This window comes from Camponotus floridanus, unplaced genomic scaffold (genome assembly GCF_003227725.1).
Source record: "Camponotus floridanus strain SB8 unplaced genomic scaffold, Cflo_v7.5 scaffold14, whole genome shotgun sequence".
Taxonomy (NCBI): Eukaryota; Metazoa; Arthropoda; class Insecta; order Hymenoptera; family Formicidae; genus Camponotus; species Camponotus floridanus.
The window spans coordinates 637,748-664,464 of record NW_020229259.1 but is presented as its reverse complement, the minus strand read 5'-3'; the positions used below and the strand labels follow the sequence as shown (position 1 = coordinate 664,464).

At 29.0% G+C, this 26,717-nt stretch overlaps 1 protein-coding gene across 2 annotated transcripts in view; it reads left to right on the top strand.

Annotated features, from left to right (window-relative positions):
- The window catches only part of LOC105252953 (cilia- and flagella-associated protein 251), a 67,754-nt gene that overhangs the window by 14,896 nt on the left and 26,141 nt on the right, over window positions 1–26,717 (top strand). Inside the window, exon 1 of one of the 2 annotated variants that reach the window (XM_020028061.2) lies at window positions 615–898. The exons of the other annotated variant lie outside the window; for it this stretch is intronic. The gene's annotated coding sequence lies outside the window, so the exon portion shown is untranslated. Of the gene's footprint in view, window positions 1–614; window positions 899–26,717 lie in introns of those variants that run through there. 2 annotated transcript variants of the gene reach the window in all.

The following is a 26,717-nucleotide window of genomic DNA, read 5'->3' as shown; positions in this document are numbered from 1 at the left end:
ACTCGTTAATAAATAAAAAGAGTAAAAATAAAAAAAGTTTAATGATAAATAATAAATTATAAAAAGTAGATATAAAATAGTAAAGGAGAACATAAGTAATAAAATAAAAAGTAAAAAAAAATTTAATAAAAAACAAATAAAAATCTAAAATAAATAATAATGAAATAAATAAAAAAATAAAAAACAAGTAAAAAACCGTTAAAATAAGGTTTATTTGAGCTCAAGTGAGCAATCGAGTTTCGTGTTGATTACTTACATATACACACATTGTTATTATGCATTCATTAATTATTAATTAATCATTATTATTTATGCATTATTATTACATTTTACATTTTTTATGTAAAGCCTCTAGTCTTTTAAATCGTCCGAGGTCTAATAATGATTTATTACTTTTGATCCGGCCCTGAATGATACATCTACCTTAATTGCAAGTGCATCTGCACAGGTGCACACCATTAATGCGCTGCATTGTACGTACACATTTACTATACACGTATGTGCAACGCACATAGGTACCCACCTGCGAATGCCGAACTGTTGGCCAATCGCGCGCCGATCGCTGCGGGCGCCATCTATAGCCAGATTTTCCGTTTCATCCGGCGAGCAGTCGCGTCTTGCGTTAGTTGGCGCTAGGCTGTCGTGGTGTGAGGTATGAATTTTCTCCTCCGAAAATTCACAGCGTTATTTTTCTCATCTGCGTGTGAGGAAAGGAATCGATTCGCAGGTCCATTTTTTTTCGCGCAATAAAACGAAAGCTCAAACGCGAAAAAATCAATACTACGAGGTCTCGCGTGGATATCGTTAAAAATCGAATTCTCACGCGCGCATGTTTCCGCGAGCTATTCCATCATTCTAACATAAGAAGCGTAGCCTCCGATTCTACTAAAGACAACAGGTAGGTTCACATAGATTAAGAATATCCTTCCGTGAGATATATTTTCCACTTGCACTTTCTGCTAATAAATATTCGAATCTGCAAGCATTCCAAGTGCAAGCATTGCAATTGATAAATTTTCGTTATTTCCTTCAAAATTTAATTGATCGAATAATTGATGAAATTTCATCAAAATTAGAATTGAAAAAATATAATCTTTTAATAATATTTTATAATATTTAATATTAATATTTGCATGTTAATCTTTTCATTTTAATGTTAATATTTTCATGATTTTTATTACAACACTCGTATCTCGTGCACTGCTTGCTATTCGTGTTGTATGACTCAGGATAAAATCTAATATATCGATTAATGAAACTTGACAGACATGCTAATGCATGTCGAGATTACAGCTACACGTGCACCGATGCAATTTAAGTTACCTAATTTAGGTCTCGTCCCTTTCATTCTAGTCTTGTGTGACGTAAGGTATAAAGGAAATTGAATTCAAGTTCATATCTATTGTGAGAAGCTCAAAATGATACGTGCTTGGTATTCTAAATATTTGTACAGTCGAGTGACAGCAATAGTGACAAGCGAGTAATTAAGAAAGCGGAAGCATCACAGGATGATCGTAAAGATGCTTAGATCGTGACAATGATTTATGACATTAATCCAACGTATTCGTTAGCTGGGAGCTCGTTAAATAATTAAAGTTGAATTACTATATGTATAATTAAAATTAGCTGAATTAGATTGCGCGAGATATTTTATTTTCTCACAGAAATTTGCTCTATTTTTATATTATATATTATATTTTATATATTATATATTATATATTATATTTATATTTATATTTATATTATATATTATATTTTATATATTATATTTATATTTTATATTATATATTAAAATATTTACAAAATATTTGATATATCTAATCATTTTCTAACAATAAGAAAACATTTTACTCGAGGATTCATGGATTAAAGTTTTTGTCAGGGGAAACGTGTATTCTTTATATAAGCGAATGACTAACCCGTCATGGTTTATAACTACAGGTACAAAAAATACTCTATTATTTCTGCATTTTGGAATATTTATAATTGAAGGAAAGAATTTTAATATATTTCAGTGTTTAGAAGAAAAATAAAATATCTTAGAATAAAATCCTTTTATCCATTTATCACATACACTCAAGACATTAATCAGGATAAACGGAAAAAGAGAAATTTGTTGGAAAAATTAGCACAAAAATGTGCCAGCGGCGTAGTTTTTTTAAATGTTAGATACTTTCTCTATAAATTAACGGTGCTAGTGTGATATATTTTGCATTTTTTTAAATCAAATCAATTACAGGCATTTTATTGATTAAATAAACACACACACACACACACATATGTAAAAAATTCTGTCAAAATACAGCAAAATACTTGTATGAGATTTCGCAGGAAATGAAGACTTAATATCTAGACTTTGTCACTTATACAGTTCCAGCATTTAATGTTGAAACAAATACTTCTTCTAAAAATATGATCTTTAATATTTTTATACTGTACACTGAGGGAAAAATTTTTTTAAATCAAATAAATTTGATTTCTTGAAACTTTTGCTTTAAATACAAGGAATTGTTTATTTCATTTAAGCAAAAGTATTTAATTTTAATTAAATATGCATGTTATATTAAGTACATTATTTTCATTTACATATTTTTTTATATTTAAATACTATTTTCGTAAAATATATACTATAATTTATTAAATTAAATATATTATTTTTTAAAATTAAAAAATTTAAAATTTTTGGGAATAAAACATGCATTTTAATAAATATTTTGTAAAATTAAAATAAAAATATTTAATTAAAGATTATATTTTTTTAAGCATATATATTTTTTTAAACATATGTAAATAAAAACTTAAGCAAACAGACGTTTTGAATACAAGTAAATACGTGATTAGTATCCACCGAATAAATAGCTTTCTTGAGTTAACTCAAATTTTTTTTCTATTTTTTTTCTATTTATTAATTTGTCAAATTTTTTTATTTCAAGATAATTTTTTCCTCAGTGTATGCATTGAGACACCGTGTATAGGCTAAAAATAAGGCCGAATGCCGACCCTCCTTCAATTTGCCAGGCAATTGCTCGGTTTGCTCGCGCGTGATATCGACCCTGAAATTATCAATCCCATCTCGCAGCCCCTGTATATCTCCTTCATATTACGCAATAATCCGTTGCATTCAATGTGACATCTTTACGATGCTATTGATCGATAATGTTCGCATGTTAACCGTAACCTGCGCTGACGGGTTATATATCCATGATAATCGATACGACGACACGAATATCATTTGAGAAATCGTTACGTAATCTCGCTAAAATCCGTAGGACTGATGATTAATCGTAGCGTGTCGCAACAGTTTATTATCCCTTTCCTGCTGAAGATGATGTCCGGACGAACCTCGCGAAGAGCATAATTTTAATTCTTCGCAGGCAACGTTTATTTTCTTACGCTAAATTACGGACACATCCTTTTCTGAAGTCTTTTCAAGGAAAATTATGTTCCAAGAAAATGTACGATTATGAGTGTACAAAGTAAATAAAAATTATATTTCATAATTTTCAAATATATATTAGCGTAAGAACTTCGATAAAAAATATTTGTTTATACTACAGAATATATCTTATAGCAGAAAACTTCTTGATTAAATTTATTTGTAGAATTAAAAAATTATCTATTAAATTATGGATTAAAGAAATTAACTATAAAAAAATTATAAAATATATAAAAAATATATAAAATATAAATAACATTATATAAAAAATACATTTATTGAAAGAAATGTATTAGAAAACGAAAAATGATCCATTACAATCCTATTCTATTTTTTCGTGCCATTTTAATGGATTGTGAGTAATTATCAAGTCTCCAAACATTAGTAGGAAATTAAAGAACCGGTTTTTTTAGTTGAGTACCGTAACTTTACTATTTCATTTCTCTTGTGCCTGCGGATACAACGATACTATAGATGGAGTACGAGATAACGCAATTCTGTGTCGCTTTAACTTTGCGCAGTCTAAAGTGCTTACATTCGTAAATAAATAAAAGCCGCTTAGTTTTCCCTTTGGAAAAAATTCCACAAATAGAATAACTGTAAATAATGTGTAACTGCAATAATAAGGTCGATATATATATGTATAGATATAAAATATACGGAGGATTCATTTGTTGCGCTCTAAATAAACAAGATAATTTCGATTAATCTCGATTACATGTACATAATATCGCATTGTTAACACAATAAAATGGACTGACTTTACACAATATGTAGCATCACAGAAAACGATCGTTGATAATGTCATCACTCTGTATTATAATATCTAAAATGATATCTTTAAAATGCAAAATCTATAATCTATATGTATGTCATTCTGTTTACGCACGAATATATATTATATCAAAAGTGCTAATTAATATTTTTATGATGTATAATTAATATATTAATATATTAATATATTAATTATATGTTATTAATATGTATAATTAATATATTAATATATTAATTATTTATATGATTCATAATTAATGCATTGATATATTTTAATTTATTTTAATTATATTAATTATATTAAATTAATGTATTGAAATTTAATTATTTAATTATTATAATTTATTTTAATTATATTAATTATATTTAATTAATGCATTGATATATTTTAATTATATTATAATTACATATTATTTAATTATTATTACATATTATATTACATTGATATCAATTACATAAATATATGCATACATGTATATACGTGTACATTATTTTATCAGTTTAAAGATAATGGAATATGGTCATTTTATTAAAGCAGCGACGTTATCAACGATTACAATCGCTTCCAGATGCTACGTTGTGCAAAGTCAGACTATATCAGTGTGTTAGCAATGCGATGCACGGTATAAAGCAAGAAAACATTAAGCATTGGCCTCTATATGCGATGCACCGAGTTGCAAGTTGGGAGGATAAATTTGTCTACACGAAAATGGGAAAATAATATGGCAGATACAGCCGTGCATTCTACGTTAACGAGAAAATTAGGGATCGCGAGAGAGCCGCACGATTAACAACTGCCACTTTGGACAAGTCGCGAGTACCTCTCAGACACTCTCTTCGAAATTACCATCGCGGGAGAGATAACTGGTGAAACCACAAGGGAATGTGCCAAGTTCTGCAGTTTCTGCAAATCTCAGTGACGGTTTAATAAGACGCGATGCATCTGTTATAACGCGTAAGGCCATTAAAAGTAGCACGAATAATTATACGAATTTCCCCTTTATCTAATTAGGTGTCAATCGATGTATCCAATTCTCATTGTCAGTCTACTGATTAATTGTTGAATCGAACGGTTAAATGCCGTTATAGCCCGTGGACATATAAGCGACGTCACTTTTATACCTGTTATACCTCTACGACCACCTGTCATAGCAAGGTAGGCACAGCAAAGCCGAATGTCAAGGTTGATACTCATAGAAAATTCTGTAGGATAATTTCTCGGAGGTCATCGCAGTACGCTATTGCATATAAGCAAACTAGCTTCTACATCACACAGAAAAAAATTGTCAAATCAAAATTTATATACTTAAAGTAACGCATTGTTTCGTATATACGCAACAATTTATAATCTTCTTAGAAGAATTTAATAATTTTCAATTTTAACGATGTTAGTCTTATTTTAATATTGTAATTGTCACCTCAAGAATATATAATTATTTGATTCTACTTTAAGAAAATTATATTAATATTATATTATATTATATATTATTGTATTATATTCATCTTTGATTGAAAAATGTTATTTTCTGTCTAACATCGTTTCTTTTCCATTCAAGGAAATTAAATCTTAAATCATAAGGATATATTTTTCTTGATTGAACTATATAAAATGGCTTCATTCAAGTAAGCAATTATTCAAGCAATTATATTTTTCTTTAATTAACGCACTATAATTTCCTTTCAAGAATTTCCTTTTCATGTTAAAATTAAATATATTTTCAAAACAAGAATGTACACAGAAAAAAATATTCTACTGAAGAAAAACGATTACTCAGTTTTCTTTTTTTAAGTAATAGTTTTCTTCAACAAAGAGAATATATTCTTAATACTTATCACAAGTATTAGAAAATCTCATTATCATGTACTTGAAAGAAAAATTTATTTTCTCTTCAAGAATATATTCTCTTTGTTGAAGAAAACTATTACTTAAAAAGTTGATACAACTTGTAAAGTTGTATCAAAGAAAAATGAAACTTACTTTACGTCAACTCTAGTAAGCAAGCTAAATATTTGTTTTAATTTAATATTCTTGACTAAAATACTGCACTTAAAATTCAGAATATATTTGATTAAATTTAATGCTTGTGGTGAACTTATGATATATTTGCGGATATACAAACTTATATACTTGAAATAAATAAAATTTACTTGAATATAGTATACATTTTTTTCTGTGATGATGCGCCATAATGTCGATTTTTATTCTTCAAATGATTATCTATCTGATAAATTTAAAATCAGCTTTTTATTTTAGGAAAAAATTTGGAAAGAAATTCCAGTAATTTTACATTTTACGTTAAAAATATTATTAAATTGAAATTTAGGAAACCTGATTTTTTTCACATTTTATTATTTAATTACAGTATTAATAATAATTTAATAATAATAGTAATAATTAAAAAAAATTCAGCCTTTCTTGTATGTAATTACGAAACTAGAATAAGTAAAATAATGAAAATAAAAAACGATAGCAAGTGATAAATTAGAAATTAAAAAAAAATTTTTAAGGAACAAAAGGAAGAAATTCACACATTCAGAAATACACTTAACACAGAAGTTTCTTCGAAAATAATAATTTTGCTGCTCCCCTCGCGACTAAAAACTGCACCGTTCTTATTATTAGAACTTTTTCAATTACGTCGGCGAATCGTGGACAAACGGCCTGCAACGCTCCGTTACGCGGAACGCATACGGAAGTATGCATTCGCGGAATAATCTGCCGCATTCCGGAAGTTCTATCCAGATGATACACGGATTACGTGACAGTTGCGCGCAAATACGATAATTAATCGCGAGAGCGAACAATTGGTGGGATCGCACGCGTCGCACGATGCTACACGAAATTTGCATTCCGCGGAAAATCGCGAAAATTCCCTCGGCTTGTTTCACATATGAATTGAAAGGCATCTTTCACGAGAGGCGCAAAATCGCGTAAGGGGATCTGCGGAATTTTTAAATACATCATTTATCTCATGCAAACAACCTGATATTCGTGAAGTTTTGGAGAGCAAATATTTGATTTAAAATTTAAAAATTATGAAAAATATGAGAAATAAAGAATTATTATATCGAGAAATTTATTAAAATAATTGTTTGCAAGTGAGAATAAAATTTTTATTAAAAATATAAATTAAATAAATATTTTTTAAAATAATTTAAATTTAAAATATATATAAAATATATATAATAATAAAATATATATATAATAAATTTAAAATAAAATATATATAATAAATTTAAAATAAAAATATTTTTATTAAAAAAGGACAAAAATATATATATTATCCGAATTAATAATAATAGTAAAAATGGGAAGCTTCCATGTTAAAAAATTGACTTTCCCACTCGCCTTAATCTCGCATCAGCCGCGACGACTTTTGCAGGAGATCACCAACAACGATGGCAAACCGTTATACTGGCGAGACGAAACAAAATGTAGAAGTAACCGCGAAAAATTAAACTACATGCACGGCAGTTCGTCGAGCACCGGGTGCTCAATGCTCGTAAAGTCAAGTTTACGGTAGACCGACATTCTGCCGCAAATCTGCGCCAACGCACATGCTCGTGTGCATTTCCGCTATTTTTCTCTCTTCGCCGAGGATGCAAAAAATGCGCAAAAAATGTCGCTACGACGTCGAAGAGACTTTGCCTTTCTATCGGAATATTAATATTGCGAAAATCTCTTTTAACTTTCTGTCAATTTTCATCACATGAATTGACTTTCGTCCCCTGATGAAAACCACACCATATATTACATAATACATTCGGGAAAATAAAATATCCGTACGAGACAAGCAATATTAGCGACTTAGAGGTTTTTTTTTTTTCTAAAAGTTACATTTAAATCACATTTTAAATACATTTTTAAATACATTTAGTATATATCCAATTTTCCATAAAATTATATTAATATCTTGATTACCGGAATATTCATCCTTGATTCATTTTCATTAAACATTTAAAATACATATCAATGTGAAATCAACAGTTCAAGTTTCGATAGAAATTATAATATTATTCGATAGAAATTATAATATTATTCGATTGAATATATACGAACCGATCTGTCGAAACTGTTGATTTCACATTGATGTGTATTTTTTATCTAGATGATGAGTGAATCTGCTCGTTTAATTTGTTGAGAGCCTATCCGATTCGTCAAGTGTTTGTAATGAAAATATGTATACAAGTGTATCATTTTTTATGTGTTATTTTTTGTATCTTTAAACAAATTGTTGCCTTCCAATAATTTTTGATTTATAATGCATTGATGATTTATAGTATCTTCACGCGGATGAAGCTTTATAAATATAAATATAGAAGAAGTCTTTATACATTCTCAAGCATATACAAAAAAATAACATGTGCACTTGTGTACACAGATCTTATAAAGAGAGAGATAAAAATTATCAGAAAAAAGACTGCAATCGTCAAATGTTTAAAAATATAAATCTTTCTAAATAATTTACAATTATTTATATTATAAATTGTAAAATTTAATGAAGATGAATGAAGGATGAATTTTCCGGTAATCAAGATATTATTATTATAATATAATATATTATATATTATTAATATATATTATTATTATAATATAATTATATATTATATATTATATATTATTAATATATATTATTATTATAATATAATTTTATGTAAAATTGGATACATACCAAATGTATTTCTCAAGAAATATGAATTATTTATTTGTAACATAAAATAAAACATAAAATCATTATAAGTCGTGATCGGATTTTTCTGAGATAAAAATAATACTTCGCATCGTTACAAAAAAATTGAAAAAACTCATTAGTGATTAATTATACTTCTGGTTGTAATTTATTGCGATAACCAGCAAATTTAATGGAAAGATAACACATACAGAATATAAATTAATAAATCACTCTTTGACTCTTTGAACAGAGAATTTGGGACGTATTGACATTCGTAGCGGCAATAATATTTAGGATATCATGTATATACGTGTTAATACACATGAAAAAAATAACAATGACAAGAAATTATACTTTTCTTATTATTTTTATCATCAAGGCCAGTTCCAGCAAGTGATATATTGAGCGATTATTTTGATGTAACATCCTGTTAAAGTTCCTATTTAAAGACAGAATTTACGTAGTTGGAATTTGCATGCCAGGAAATATATATAAGTAACTCGAGTGAAGACGGCGCTCGAACAAAACGTTGAATTATGGATTTTTCCGATCGCGCGATGTGCTCGCGGCTTGCATGACGTTATGCCCTTCGGATTATTTCGACCTATGTCAATGTTGAGCGTAACGAGACCTCTGCCCGCGCGGTTATCTTATGGAATATATGATTACCCAGTTATAGACACTATTATTTAGATGGAGATCATCTAGCGCATAAATCAGGGATCTTTTGCATTTTTTGTGATCTTATTTTTAAAGACGGAATATATTTCCCTTTGCGGAAAAGAAGTCTCCTCTCTGAGTTGCTCCTTTTCATGGATTGTATCTTAAATCACATTTTTTTTACATTTGAATACTTTTCAAAAAAACGCTTTTTTCATTTTTGCTTTACTAATCGTGACTTTATAAATTGACAGATTATTTTTTTTTTAAAGATACATATGCAAGATGAGATTTTTACAGCGAGATAGCTCGATGCTAATGGATAATTTTTTTTCTTTTCTTTTTGCTGTTGTCTTCCTGTCAGGTGCGAAAACGATGAGTGGCAAGGAAATGTGACTAGGCTTTCCTGCAGATGCACGTGACGACCGGAAAAGTATTAAGCGAGTTTAGTCACGAGCATTTAGCATTTACTCCGTTTTAACATTCATCATCGCGCTCCATCCGTTATTTTTTTTTTGCGATTAAAGTTCCATTTGATAAATATTTACTATCCTAGACTCAATCTAATTGTCCTTTTGTTCTCTTTAACGTGTTTTAAAATTCTTATGGAATTTTAACGATCGATTTTTTGCTCCAACTGTTTTTTTAATAATCAAGATACGTCAACTGTAAAGTCAAGTATAAATTATACACTGAGAAAAAAATCTGGTTGCATTAATTAGAATTCTGATAGATTCAAGCAGTATGTCTATTGGAAAATGGACGAACCAGAATTCTTGTAGGAATTACCAGATGAATCTGATTAATTTCTTTTTGTTAAATTTACCAAATTTTCTGGTTAATAATATTAAACTCGCCAGCACCAAGTCGTCTATAATTTTGTCCATCTAATCTCAAAAGTCTGTTTAATATTCTGAATTCCAACAAGATTATTGGATAAATTCAATCCAGATTATTGAATAAATTATTTTAAATTCAGTTTGTTAGAAATTAAACCGATAAACAGTGATACAAGAAAAGGATGCAGCTCAAACACACACAATCAGAAAGCTAGCGTCCTCTTTCTGACACTACTGCTCGTAAGAGAAAAAAAATATACGTTGGATTTAATGTTAATACTAGTTCTTTAAATACATTTGATGGCAAATATTGAATACGAGTTAAGTTAAGAAGCAAGCAAAAAAATTAATGTAACAAGAAATTTTATAGAACCACCCAAAAAATACTAATCAAATCCTTATAGTAAAAGCTATTAAACGTTCTAAAGTTATAAAAAATCGAGTCTTATCACGATAACTAGAAATTCCTGTTTGATTTAATCAAAATGCCTTCAATCATATACGTCTTGTTGGTACAATCGAACGATTTTTCTCAGTGAACATTCTACATTTTTTTTAAATTTTATATTTTATATATATATTTTTTTTAATTTTTCGTTTTGACTTGATATTTATTAATCATAATACGACACATTATAGACATACTAATAAATATTACATGTATAAAAAGATATTAATTCACATTAGTCATACCAATTAATATTACACGTATAAAAAGATATTAATTCACATTAGTCAGACAGCGTATGTACATTTTCAAATGTACTCGCACATACATATATGTATATTCCGCGTTCCCCGAGTTTATTCTTGGAATAATATCCTTGTACGATTACCCTTCCGACTTCTCCAAACCTAGAAGTGCTTCATTCCGTATCTTTTGATCTGTGCTTACACTCCAAGCATCCTTGATGGACGACTATTAGCTAGCGGCTTATGACGACCGACATCGGGCGACAGGTTACAGCAGCGGTGGCAGGCCTCGTAGTCTGCCGTAATCGCTTCCGAAGCCACTCGCGCACACACAAAGTCGGATTGGCACACAATCGTGCGGGCCGCAATAAACCGCACCGCAAAATGCAAGCGAACGTTTCACTCGCGTGACACACTTGACATTCGCCGTCCTTTCGCTCCGACCAGGTTACAGCAGCGCACTGCTTAATCCTCCGTCGCCGTCTCAAAATCTCCATACACCTCTCTCCTCCGTCTCTCTCCTCCTCTCTCCTCTCTCTCTCTCTCTCTTCCTTTGCATGTGTGTATTGTACCTGCTTTATCTCCTCCGGGAGGTTCAAGGATAGGAAGCTAAGAGAGGATAGCAAGCCGGCAGCATGATGGACTTTCGTGACGAGGAGGACGTTTCCGTTTTTCTCACAATCTCGACTGCATTTATCCTGCTTGTGACGCTAAGGAATAGACTTATAATCATCGACGTTCCATACGCGAACGTGTAATTTCGCGCGGAATGCCCCAGTTTGAAAAAAAAAAAGGGAGAGAGAAATATAGACCTATCGGGCGAAGTTTTTAATGAGCTACGAGATTATGCGCACGGCGGTTTCTTCATAGGCCTATCCGTCAGATGTTCGTATTTGAAAAAACGACCTTGGCTTTTTAGTGTTCCCATTCGCAGGCGTGTCGCATTCAGGTTTGGAGTTTTATTCCAAATCTGATCGGTCCGTTGCGAATAGATGATAGACGGAATATTTCGTGACGAGACGTTGAATGTTAATATTGCCTTTTGAATCTTTGTTGAATTCTTTCGAATTTTTCGTACGCGACCGACCGGTCGGTTGGTCCTTCAGTTTGATGATGATGATGATGATGATGCGGGAAGCGATGATCGCGAACGCGTCGAAATGCAATCGGCTGTATAACTGGGACGTTGTAGAAAGTGGTTGCGATTTTTTTTTGCGCCGTCCATAGCGAGATACAGTTCCTCCTCGTGTCGGCATTGATCGCGTATGCGATGAATTCAGGTCGTTGAAAGCGATAACATTATGTAGATCCTTGACTACAGGGATCGTCTTTATGTCGTCTTACTGCGTGAATTAATCAGTGTAATGTGAATTAATAATGTATATACAGTTTTTTATCAGGGCAATCTCTTCCCAAATCTCTCATTGGGTACTTTTCGATTTATGAGCCATAAAATAATCTCTTAATTTTACATAAACCATAAAATATCTAGTGAAATATTTATTTTTCGACTATCTCACTTTAATACTTTTATGTACGAAATAATGAGAGAAATCAATCGGTGTAAAGAAAACACATAATTGTTTCAAAGAAAAAATATGTAATTTGTAATTATCAATTACATTTTTTTTTCGAAACAATTATGTGTCTTCTTTATATTTCTTAACTCTCATTATTTTGTACATTAAAGTATTGAGGTAAGATAATCGAAAAATGAATATTTTACTAGATATTTTATGGTTTATGTAAAATTAAGAGATTATTTCAAGCCTCATAAATTGAAAATTGATTCCTCTCATTATTTTGTACATTAAAGTATTAAGGTAAGATAATCGGAAAACGAATATTTTACTAGATATTTTATGGTTTATGTAAAAATTAAGAAATTATTTCAAGCCTCATAACTCGATGAAAAAATACTTTATTATAGTGTTTTGAAAAGCTCTCGAGGTAAGCTACAAGAGCTTTTTTGGAAAGAGATTATCCTGACATCCTGTATATGTCTCTAATTTCCTACATTTTATATCGTTTCCAATTTTTATTTAATTTGAAAGCGTTTTTTTTTGAATAAGATCGTCGGCTGTTGCCAATAGTTCTTGTGCAAACGATTGAAGGTGAAAAAATATTTGGAAACGAATAAAATTTGACTCTGTAAAGTGTCAACGAATCCCAAAAACATCACAAACGAGAAACGTCCGTATTTTTCACAAGTAAATGCAATATTTAAGGATTACTTCCAGGATGTGCGTTAGATCATCATATAATTGCATTTTTCCTACTACTGTCAGTTTATATCCAAGACAAATAATTTTGCTTGCTAACTCACGTCTTCTTAAAAATAATATTATCTCATAATATTTTTTATTCGGATTCAACTGAAACAAATTTGTCAAATTTTCTCGACTACGTTAGAAGAAACCCGCGTCAAATTTATCCTGTAAAATAAATAAAAAATAAATATACTAAAGATAAGTATAAAAAAGCGGTTTGTATATATTTCAGTCGAAGTTACCTCATTTATCGAGAAGGAAAGATGATAGAGAGATAGAAAAATACAAAAAAATGCAAAAAATACCGATTATTTCGATTAAGTGGGATGCCAGTCAGCTTACGCATTTACGTAACATAATTGCAGAAAAGATAATTACGAGGTAATTATGCTGCTATAGCACTGGAATAGCGCATTATTCTTAATGTGTGCGACCTTATTGTAAATGCAAATTCATTCGCGTTAACCGCATCGGGAATGCTTCCTATGGAGACCTTCTGTTGATATTGCACTTTCATAAACACCAGCTTTCTTCCTTGCTATCATTTTATGGCTTTCGTTATGAAACATATCTCTGCAGTATCTATTTTGCACAGTGAATGAATTGCACCGTTAAATAAAACACGTTTAACTGATTGTATATGCGTGGATTATATATTCGGAATTTTAAATGCAAATTCAGCAACACAGAAAACTATGAAAAATAGTTGGAAGAAAGCTGCCACAGACATACACAAAAAAAGGACATTCTTGTTTTGGAAATATATTTAATTTTAACATGGAAATATTGAAATGAAATTATATAGTGCGTTAATTAAAGAAAAATATAATTGCTTGAATAATTGCTTTCTTGAATGAAGCCATTTTATATAGTTCAATCAAGAAAAATATATCTTTATGATTTAAGATTTAATTTCCTTGAATGGAAAAGAAACAATGTTAGATAGAAAATAACATTTTTAAATCAAAGATTATAATTTTCTTAAAATAGAATCAAATAATTATATATTCATGAGATGATAATTACAATATTAAAATATGACTATAATATTATTGAAATTTAAAATTATTAAATTCTTCGAAAAACGATGTATGTATTAAAACAATGTATGTATTAAAACGATGTATATTTGTACACAAAAAAGGACATTCTTGTTTTGAAAATATGTATAATTTTAACATAAAAATCTTGAAATGAAATTATATTGCATTAATTAAAGAAAAATATAATTGCTTGAATAATTGCTTACTTGAATGAAGCCATTTTATATAGTTCAATCAAGAAAAATATATTCTTATGATTTAAGATTTAATTTTCTTGAATGGAAAAGAAACAATGTTAGATAGAAAATAACATTTTTAAATCAAAGATTAATATAATACAATAATATATAATATAATATAATATTAATATAATTTTCTTAAAGTAGAATCAAATAATTATATATTTTTGAGGTGACAATTACAATATTAAAATAAGACTGTAACATCGTTAAAATTGAAAATTATTAAATTCTTCTAAGAAGATTATAAATTGTTGCGTATATACGAAACAATGAACGCGTTAGTTTAAGTATATAAGTTTTGATTTGACACTTTTTCTGTGTAGTTTCCCCGAATACATCCGTCTCTCTTTCTTTTCCGACGATGGCGGGTCCTAATCGCAATCTCTTATACGACCGCCTACGAGTAACCGCAATCATTTAAATTTGTGTCATTATATTCCGCGAGAGAGAGACGAGGGGAGGCCTTCGGCCAGTGGGGGAGGGCAGGTGAAATCCGAATAGATTCTCGACGAAAAACTCCGTTCCTTTTGGGGAAGCAGAAGCGTAACAATGGCGGACGTGTCTCACGGATATCGTTCGATTGACATGCGAAGCATTCACTTTCGAAACATAATTAATTACGATTAATTACGAGACTTAGCGCAAAAAGAGAATTGTTAAATTATTTAAATTTGAACATTGAATTTTAATTATTATTCCTGTATATTTTTTTAATTATTATTCTAGTATATTTTTTTTGGTTACTTAATTGAAATTTTGTTTTTGCGTTTTCGATTGGTATCACTTTGAATTATTTGTAATCTGTAATTTTGTATAATTAATAATGGTGCCGCGCGTAATGCATCAGTGATTGAATTTTAAATCTATCTTTGTACACAGAAAAAAAATAAGTGTCAAATCAAAACTTATATACTTAAACTAACGCGTTCATTGTTTCGTACATTCGCAACAATTTATAAGCTTCTTAGAAGAATTTAATAATTATAAATTTCAACAATATTATAGTCTTATTTTAATATTGTAATTGTCACCTCAAAAATATATAATTATTTGATTCTACTTTAAGAAAATTATAATCTTCGATTTAAAAATGTTATTTTCCATCTAACATTGTTTCTTTTCCATTCAAGAAAATTAAATCTTAAATCATAAGAATATATTTTTCTTGATTGAACTATATAAAATGGCTTCATTCAAGTAAGCAATTATATTTTTCTTTAATTAACGCAATATAATTTCATCTCAAGATTTTCATGTTAAAATTAAATATATTTTCAAAACAAGAATATCCTTTTTTTTCTGTGTACAAATATACATCTTTTTCGTGAGAAGGTCTCTTGGCGAGAAAACCGCGAAGAAGCCGCATTTCCTCGCTCTTTCTTGCCTGGGAGGACGCAAGATGGAACATCCTCGATCGGGGGAATCCGCGTTTGACGTCGCGGCTTAAGATGTCTTTGCAAATTGCAATCTTTTAAATATTCACCGCGAATTTTATATATTCGCGGCGGCGGTTTTGCAACGCGGCTACGGCTACGTGAGGTAGATATATATATCTCCGCTGCAGGAAAAGCAAACAGCGGAACCGAGAGGATGGCTGGCTTCCAGTAGCTTCAAAGAGTTGGCGCGATTGACGGTTCTCTCGCAATCGTCGAAACGAGCTATCGCCGGGATCGGATTCATAAACGTTATCGCAATCTTCTCTTCATCCGTTTATCTCCCCCTTCGTATAATTCACGTAGATCCAACGCCGGAACCGATCCCGGATCGAAGAGGTAAAGCAGCGTAAAGTTAGCCCCCCAATATTAGAGATAATTGATTTTTTTTCCTCCATAATTTGATTGCACATTGTTTGCACTTTTTTATTTTCGTCTATAAAACTCCTAATGAAAAATTCATTTTATTTAAAAAAATTTTTGGGGGCAACTTTATACTAGCCGAGTATTTAATAGCCTTCGTAATTGCATATTGCTAATTTATATCGATAATGAGAAGAATTCGCGTAGATGTAACGTTTATTCAACGGAGAAAGCTCGCGTACCCTCTTCGGAAGGTTGACAATTGCAGTGACGATATCGAGAATTTTTTTTTTTGCACCGTCTAGATTATGTCTCTGTACCTGCTTTATATGAAAGCGCCGGCGAAAGTTTTGCAGAGTCAACGGCCTTCCAACGGGTCCGAGAATGCCCGTTACAAGAGTATCCCTACTCGCCTTTTTATTACATCCACTATACATCGCCGATGCACCGTTTCCTCCACTCTTTTTGTATCACTCACGTGATACGTATTGAGAGATTTCGAGATTCTACTTACGATCATTTTTGCGCGCAATTTTTATTCATCGTTATTAATTTAGTGATTTATATGTGTATTTAAGTTGACATTAATCATCTGCGTATCACATAATTCAAAAATAGCGAAAGTATGTTAATATCAAAATATATCGAGTAGGTCAAAGTGATATCAAAATAGTTGTAGATAATATTGTTTTTCGAACACTTGCGACGAATTTAATTTTTAAAAGATTTCTTCCGTTCGTATTTGTTGCAAAAAAAGAAGCGTCGCACATGACATATTAAATCTATTATTAGATATATCGGTAAGTTTTAAAAATTTAATATTAACTATAGAACATATACATGATTTTTTAACAATATATTTAACAATATATTATTATTTTTTTTACTTAGACTTTTCTTTCTAAATTAAAAAAAATATTTGGAGATGCATATTATATAATATTATATAATTTTATATATAACATTTTAATTATATATATCTCCAAAAAATATATGCATATTTTTGAATATATAAATAAAAATGAAACAAATAAAAAAATATCATTAACAATAATTTATTTAAAATTAAATTGAAATTAAAAAATTAAGAATAAAAATATTTAAAATTACATTAAAATCAATAAATTAATGATAAAAATACTTAAAATTAAATTAAAATGAATAAAATAATTAAAAAATACTTAAAATTAAATTTAAATTAATAAAAGCAATTTGCAACATATGGCTACATTTTCTTTTTCTTAAAAACAATTATGCTATGTTTTTTTCGTCCTAATTTATTTATCTCATTAATCTGCATAAAAGTATTATAGTTAAAATTATCGAAAACTAAATATATTCTACGAGATATTTTATATAAAAATATATCAGATTAAAATATACATATATAAAATATTTCCTTAAACCGTTCAATTTGACTTTTATTCTTATAACTTTTTATGCTGAACGTTAAAAGAATCTATTACATCTATTACATCTATTTACATCTAATTAGCATAATTACATTAAAAAAAATTAAATTATCCTCTATCTGCGAAATATCTTGATCTATTATATTAAGAAAATTTCTTTTATATTTTGTCATTCATCTTATGTCTCTCTTGAAACCTTCAACTTTTGTTTTAAACATTTTTTTTCTCAAATCAAAAATAATCAAATCAAAATTTTAGGAGATGATTGATTAAAATATAATAGAATATAATATTTTATGTACATATGTCGTATCGGGAATTCAGTTTATTAGAAGGAAGATATTTAATATATTATATCTATTCCGTATATTCCGTACAGTCGGAAAGGCCGTGGCTCATCGACTAATGTTAATTTCGCAATCGTAAGTCATACTTTTCGCAACGTTCGCGAGCCTGGCAAACAGCAGTCGTTTAGAAATCGGTTCTCGCCAAGTGTTGGGTGCAATATATAACTGTCGCGAGGGTTTACGCTCGTCTTAGCATACAATTGTGGGACGATACGACGGCGTTGCAAAGGACATGCTCCATTTCTTTTCTCTCTTTTCTGCGCAATCGTTTTTCTCCGCAACCTGTTGTCTCGCGACCCGACCCATCGCAACAATTACAGACGGCGAGAAAATGTCTTTTCTTTCTCTTCTCGCTCGATTCGCGATTCTTTCTCTTTCGTTCATTCGCTCGTGAACTGAGCCACTTTCGCGAGAGGAGAGATATTGATTGGCTCGACAACGATCGTGAGATTTCGTCGAATATGTATGAACATATATATCGGTGACGTGATGGAAAAACGTGGAAAAACAGCGTAATTTCCAGCAGGAAATACTGAATAATAGTGAGTCGATTATTATTTTTTTTTTTATATTTTTACTTTTTTTAATATTACTTTTTTTATATTTTTCATAATTATTAGACTAAAAGTTTAAAGATATTAAGAATATCGTACATTTTTTATAGACAGACGATTGTAAAAATGTTATTAAAAATTGAAATCTGACCCGTAAAAATGTTATTAAAAATTGAAATCTGACCCGTGAAATTTAAAAGAAATAAAACTTGAAAATTTTTAATCTTTAAAATATTATTCATCTTGATTTTTCTTTTTTTCTAAATATAAATTTATATAATAAATAAAATGTTTTTCTTATGAAATTCACGAAATATTTGCTCGAATTCTCGATGCACAAATTACTTATCATTAATAATATCTACGCTTGTATAAATTGTTTTTAATTGGATAGGAAATATTTATAGACCTAACGATGCTTTGGAGTGATAAATATAATAATCAATTACAAACCTGTGCAGAAGCACTATACAAGAAATTTATTGAACGACAACACGTGAAGTCATCGATAAGATTAATCAAACATGGAATTTGATGCACGTCAGAATGTTTTGTCAATTCTATTCTGGTACGACTGGTTTTATCAATTTTAACCTTAGCTTCTAATACTAAACTTCAGCTTTTCTGCACTTTATCACTGAATATAATACAGGAACAAAAAAATTGCGCAATCTAACACACAAACAAGGATGAAAAATTGATTATCATCGCATATCTTGCGTTTGATTTTTATCTCGATGCAAAAAAGTGATCTTTTTTTAAAAAAAAATCAAGTTCTTTTTTACTTTGCTTCGCTAATTTAGGCTTGGTCGTCAACATTAACTTCATTATAACAGCAAAATTACTTTATATAACGGCTCCATATCATTGTTTTTTCTGACATATTTCTCACAATGTCAAGTTTATAGATTCTTTGCACGTTCTAGGTCACCTGAATTTGCTTCAAAGCTTTTCGTAAAGAATGTCGAAACCTGAATATTTGTGGACAAATCGATTTATGCATAAAATTATAGCTTTGGATACTTATTATAAAATTTTGACGCCGGTGTGAATCGATAGATATTCAATTAATAAAACATTCGCACTTTCACAATGTTCAATGTCAAAATGACTCATCAATAACACAGAAGAATAAGGAAAAAATACCGGCAATTACATCATTTTCTTGCATGCTAATAAAATATTCAACATTTGACACTTACTCTGCAAAATAATCATACTTTGTAGTCGTCTTCCTTTATTATTATCTTCCTTTAGTTATTATCTAGATGCGATTATTTTTTTTTCCTCAGTCTTGGTCCATTTTACAGGTTTTTTTTTTTTTAGATTTACTTACTAAGATATAATTAACGTTGATAATTACACTAATATTGTAACATAATACGACCTTCCATTAAATTTTTATTGCATAGAAATCTGTTTAGCAAATAATCGAAAAATTAGCATACTATGAATTAGAGATCATAAATCTAGGGAACAAATCCGAAGGCCTTCATTTATCATCGACATCATATATTGATGGAAGCTTTAAGTATGATTGAGTTGTATATAATTCCGTGACATTATGAGTGGATGATCGTATCACGTGTTTAGGAAATACATTTCTTTTTTTGCGATTTAACAATTTTGCCTTCGGTCATTCGACAAATCTGCGATTGCATCACGAATATGAGTAATTGCAATCGATATGATTGAAACGTGCACGTGTTACACGTGTTTTAGAAAAGTTTCTTACATGAATGAAGAAATTAATGAATTAAGAATTGATGAAATAATGGAATAAAAAATTAATGAATAAGAAATCAATAAAATAAGCGAGTAAAAAATAAATGAATAAGAAATTAATGGATTATTTATAAAAATATAATATATTCTTTATTAATTTTTTTCTCACGTTTTCTGCGTTTTTGCGGTGAAAAAAATCACGTGTCGCTTGCTTCATATATAAAAGTAAAAGTATATTTATGTCAAATTATTTCATTCATATTTTTCAAAATCGAGTTATGCAGAGCAATAATATGAGAATATTTATGAATTTTAAATACGCATAAATTCTGCGTGGATTAACTGAAATATATATAAATATACTTACTCTTCCGTAAACAATAATAAGAAGGAGTTTATGGATATCGTTTAATAAACAACAGTTCGGTGAATAAATAAATTACTCTGAGTGATGGCAGATATTACGATCGATCGATAAAGATTAAATTCAATCGATTTCTTGCTCGTTCGCTCACGTGTTAGCGGAATATTCCGTTAGTCTGCTTTTCTATCCTGTGTTTTTGCATGTATATCAAAAGACTAATTAGCAAATGAACAGCTGTACATGATAGCTATCTTTTCATTATTGTTGTTGTCAACAGGATAACAGTAACAACGACGTATAACATTCCTATTAAAAAACGATGAATATAAAAAACGATCATTCGTGAGTAGCGATAATTAGCAATCATAATAAAATCAAAGTGTCGAATATGTAACATAAGTGTAAATTACCCTTTATATGGAGTTTCCTAGTAAATAATCTTCATAAATTTCTTATAATTGCATAATGCGCTAAAATGATAGTGATACAGTGAGATAACATGATAGTGAAATGAAATTACGAATGCCACAAAATTACATTTACTTTACGTGTACATGTCTATTTTAATTTTAATTTTTTAATTTTACTTTAATAAATTTTAGATTAAAATATTTAGTTTAATTAATAGTTTAATTAATTTATTTCTATTCTCTAAAGACTTATAAAATAATTTATTATATCATTTTTTTAATTTAATAATGCACTTGAATTTAGTTTTCGTTTACAAATTAAATGGAATTAGCAATTTTGCAATTTTACAATTTTGCAATTTTGCAATTTTAATTTTACTTTAATAAATTTTAGATTAAAATATTTAGTAGTTTAATTAATTTATTTCTATTCTCTAAAGACCTATAAAATAATTTATTATATCATTTTTTAAATTTAATAGTGCCCTTGAATTTAGCTTTACAAATTAATTGGAATTCGCAATTTTGCAATTGTAATAAAAGTTAATATTTTTATAACGTAACCAATGTGGTACTCGTCTAACATCACTATGAAATTTATCTTGCTTGAGCGGCCTCGAGTTGTTTGCGAGATTCTAATTAATGCACACGCAGGCCATCAGGGTTAAATACCTACACGGGTTAAATGTCTCCATTCACGAATGAAGATCGCGCGAGGAAGTAAGATCGATCATCAGTGACAAAATGTTTTATCCGGTATTTTTTTTTCATTTTTTTTTACTAGCAAAGATTGCGTATCGCACAATAAAACGTATTCATAACACAATACACGGGCAATCGGCAATTCACGACCAATGTCAGTCTTGACGTAACGTGACTCGATCTGCAAAGCGATGATGACTCTGAGAAACGTGAATTCGAATGGTTTTATGCACCGTATATCTTTCCCGAAGACGTAAGCAGTTTCAGTCGTAACGACAAGAACGACAAACAACCAATAAATATATGGTGACTTTTTTGTAATAAACTTCTCTCTCTTTTCGTCTGCATCATATTTGCACTCTTATGTAGATGCAAATCTGTCGACCATTTTTTAATTTATTCTTGAGAATTTTAAGTATGTATTCTACTCAAGAATATATATATATATATATATATATATATATATATATATTTATTTATTTGCCTCGTAGGTTCTTTTGATTTACGAAATTACGAATCTTGATTCTTCCAATGTAAAAAACGTGATGGCGAAACATTTCTTTCCTTAGATTTCAAATCTCCAGATTTAGACGGGTATTAATTTTATAGTATTTTATCTAAAGTTTTCATCTAAAAATTTTTATATACATAATATAATATAATATAAAGAATATATGATATATTTCACTGTAAAAAGATATGATAACTGTATATAATTTAATTTTTTTCCTTTTTTATTCATATAAAACGATTTGCTATTTGTCTAATTGCATAACTTACATAACTGCGTTAAATATACGTTTAAACAAGACGTGTACATTAGTTCAAAGATACTTGTTTTCATACTATTGCGATAGTTACACCTGTCATTTTTTTATGCATCGAGATTGTGATGTTTTGAACATAAAAATTCAAATGACTATTGCGCGATAATCACTCACGTTTCTTACATGTATTTCGATGCGAAATAAAAATTGTTGACATAAATTTATATCTTATACATTGAGAAAGAAATCGTGCTTATCGCGGACTAAAGATACATACTTCTTGATCAAAAAACTCTGCTTGAGAAGAGAAATAATTATTTATTTCTCGATATTTTTGTTGACATTTTTTTCCGCTAAACTTCAAGATTAATGATGACTGAATACGAATAATTAAATTCCAATAAATAATATATACATGAATAAGAGAGAGAAATATATTTATTTATTTATTCCAACGCGATACGTTATATAATTAATCAAAATGTGTATCGTCGAAGTCAATACATTGATGTATGTACAATAAATTTCAGAAGTATAATTTCGTAAAGATTTAAAGCGTTTAATATTTTTGATATTTTTAATATTTTATTTATTTTTATATTTATTATTTATTATTTATTATATTTATTATATTTACTATTATATTTATTATTTATATTTTATTTATTTTTTTATTTATTTTTATTTTAATATTTTTTTTTATTTGATTTAATTTTTGTTTTTAATGAAGTTTTAAAAATATATTTTTGAAAATATATTACGTTGGAAAGTATTATTTTATATTTATTTTATATTATTTTATATTTTATATTTATTTTATATTTATATTTTTATTTTTATTATATCTTTATTATATATATATATATATATATATATATATATAAATATAAATATATAATAATAATATATTATATATATTATTATTATTATTATTATTATTATTATTATTATTATATATTTATATTTTTATATTTATTTTATTATGTTTTTATATTTATTTTTATATTTATATATTTATTTTATATTATTTTATACTTTATATTTATTTTATATTTTGAAATATTATTCTTGAAATGGTATTATAATATACTTACGTTGAAATATTATTTTTGTAATTGTAAATATAGCACAGAAGAGGTTCATGCGCGATGCGTTACAAACGTGCGCCGTCACAGTTTTTATCTTCCACGTTATTCAGCGGGAGAAGGGCGGTAAGTCACGTTTAAACAACAAAAATCCACCTGCCGCTGCATAACTATGCCGGTTATACAAAGGCAATTATTCGCGCTGGACGCACATGTTTCTATTATGAGGAATGTTCGAAAACAACATGGTAGCGTAGCGCGATAATGCGGGATATTTAGCGAATAATGATAGACAATTTTTTAGGACTAGAAAAAAGACATCTCTCTCTCTCTCTCTCTCAGAAGAGGCGAAGGAATGTTTCATACGAGTCCGGAAATGTTTCTCCCGCAATGTTTCTTTCGCAATGTTGAGGCAACCGACCGCTATGCTCTAGTAGTGCGCGAAATGATTCTACAACAGAAAACTGAATTTGTAGTCGCGATCAAGCTTTTTAATGTCAACTCCAACGGTCGAATAATTGAGCGTTTGCAAAAAAAAATCAATGGGATATTTGTTTTACGTGATTCTTATATTTACATTTGGAAATTTAGACTTTTAAGCTGAACAATATATTAATAAAATTGGCAGCGCCAAGTTTCTTTAATTAAATTTTTTTTTACTTTCTTGTTTTATATTAATTTTCATTTTTCAATTTTTAGATAAATTTTTAATTTTTTAATATTATTATTTTTGAAAATTAAATCAACCATTTTGTATAACAATGTTTTCAATTAAAATATTTCGATTTAACTTGTACAAGTTTTCTTCCTTGTACTTCTATTTATCTTGTACAAATTTTTATTCTTAGTTCTTAGCGATTTTTTTATATCACTACTTTTGTAGACAATATGACAGTTGGATACAATTAGTGCATGAACTTGGCGCCCTTTTTTTATCTTTTTTTAAAAGGGTAAGTTTTTGAGGATTCTTATTTCGCACGTGTATTTTTGAATCTATTATACAAATTATTTCTTTGTTTTTTACCTATATGCATCTCGCTATCTTACTGTCAAATGAGACATTGCACTTATTGTAAATGAATGTCGGCGTTAAGGGGTTATACCTAGTCAGCAAGTCGAAAGAAACGTATTTTTGAGGAATTTAAAAAAACTGTTAGGTATTTTTATTTCATCGATCTTTATCATAATATATATCTATCAAAGAAGTTTTCATAATTTTTTCAGTTAAAAATATCGAGAAATGTAGGCACAGTAGCTATTTTCCAGAGACATCATTTTTCGGAGGCACTTGGCGGTGAGCAAGATTACTCGGAGCTGGATCATCTGAAATAAAAAATTCAAAAGGATTTAGCTTTCGTATGAATTGATCTAGTTCGTGAACGAAGGGATTTTAATTTTGATGAAACCTTTTTTTTTTATTAACAAAAGAACGAAAAGTTTTAATACAAAAAATTCGTATTTTTGCGTCAAACGTCTGTCACATTATCAAAAATCAATTTTTTGTAAAATCCTTCGTTCACGAACTAGATCAATTCATACGAAAGTTAAATTCTTTTGAATTTTTTATTTCAGATGATCCAGCTCCGAGTAATCTTGCTCACTGCCAAGCGCCTCCGAAAAAAGATGTCTCTGGAAAATAGCTACTGTGTCTACATTTCTCGATATTTTTAATTGAAAAAATTATGAAAACTTCTTTAATAGATATATATTATGATAAAGAATCGATAAAATAAAAATACCTAACAGTTTTTTTTTTAATTTCCCAAAAATACGTTTTTTTCGACTTGCTGACTAGGTGTAACCCCTTAAAGGAATTTTGGCGAAGATGGAAAATCTCACGATAGACAAGAAATCTCGCGACCGGCAAGATTTCCGGTGGAAACCGTAATTTCCGTTTGAGATAAATTAATTGGACAACCGCGCGTACTCACTATATCTCGTATAAATACAATCTTGAAACGAGCGTAATACGCAACAGCCTTGTACTAAAAAGGCACGAAACCGTAAGTTCGCTTTTCGTTCTCGTTTAAATTCTTATCAACGCGAGTTCTGTATGGAAGTTCATCGCACGTTGCGAAAAGCAATTTTTCACACATTGTTGGCACAATTTCTCTAAAGAACGCGCAATTTTTTTTAATTCTTAGTTACGTATAACACTTGCACGAACGGAAAAAAAATTAATTTGATATCGATTGGCGCCTCGGTGATAATTACCTAATAATTACGAGTTTTTTTCCAGAAAAAAAAAGTAACTATTACCTTCGTGTTATTTTATTTTTTACGATTACAGAAATTTTTATGTAATCTGATTGATCTGATTGAATTTGTTATGCACTTTGAAATTTTTTTTGTATTTATTAGTTTTTATTAGGATATTTACACTCTGGAAAAACATGGGAAATTCTAAAAATGTTGTATCTGGAAAACTCAAGAAATTTACATAGAATTTTATTGAAATTCAAGAAATTAAAAAAAAATATTTTCTCAATAATAATTTGGTCTTATGTTTAAACCATCAGTAATCCGATAAGCTAAAATGAGAAAAATATCCGGTGAAAAGGTAACGAACGGATGTTACCCGATTATTAACCGATCACTTTAATCGGAAAAAAAAGAAACCGATCAGAAAATATCGATCGATCAGATATCTGATCAGAAAGTTCAAAATTCGGAACTTTCCGATCAGATATCCGATTAAAGTGATTGGTATAATATCCGTTCGTTACCTTTTCATCGGACATTTTTATAAATGAATTAAATATTTTAAACATGTTACAAATGCATATTTATCTCTATTTATATATTCAATGTCTTAACAAACTATTGAATATATGACACGTATTCTTTATTGTAATTTTTAGTGATAAAAAAGTTTACGAAAGCTATTCAATTTTTTTCATATACATTTATAATATTTTTCATATA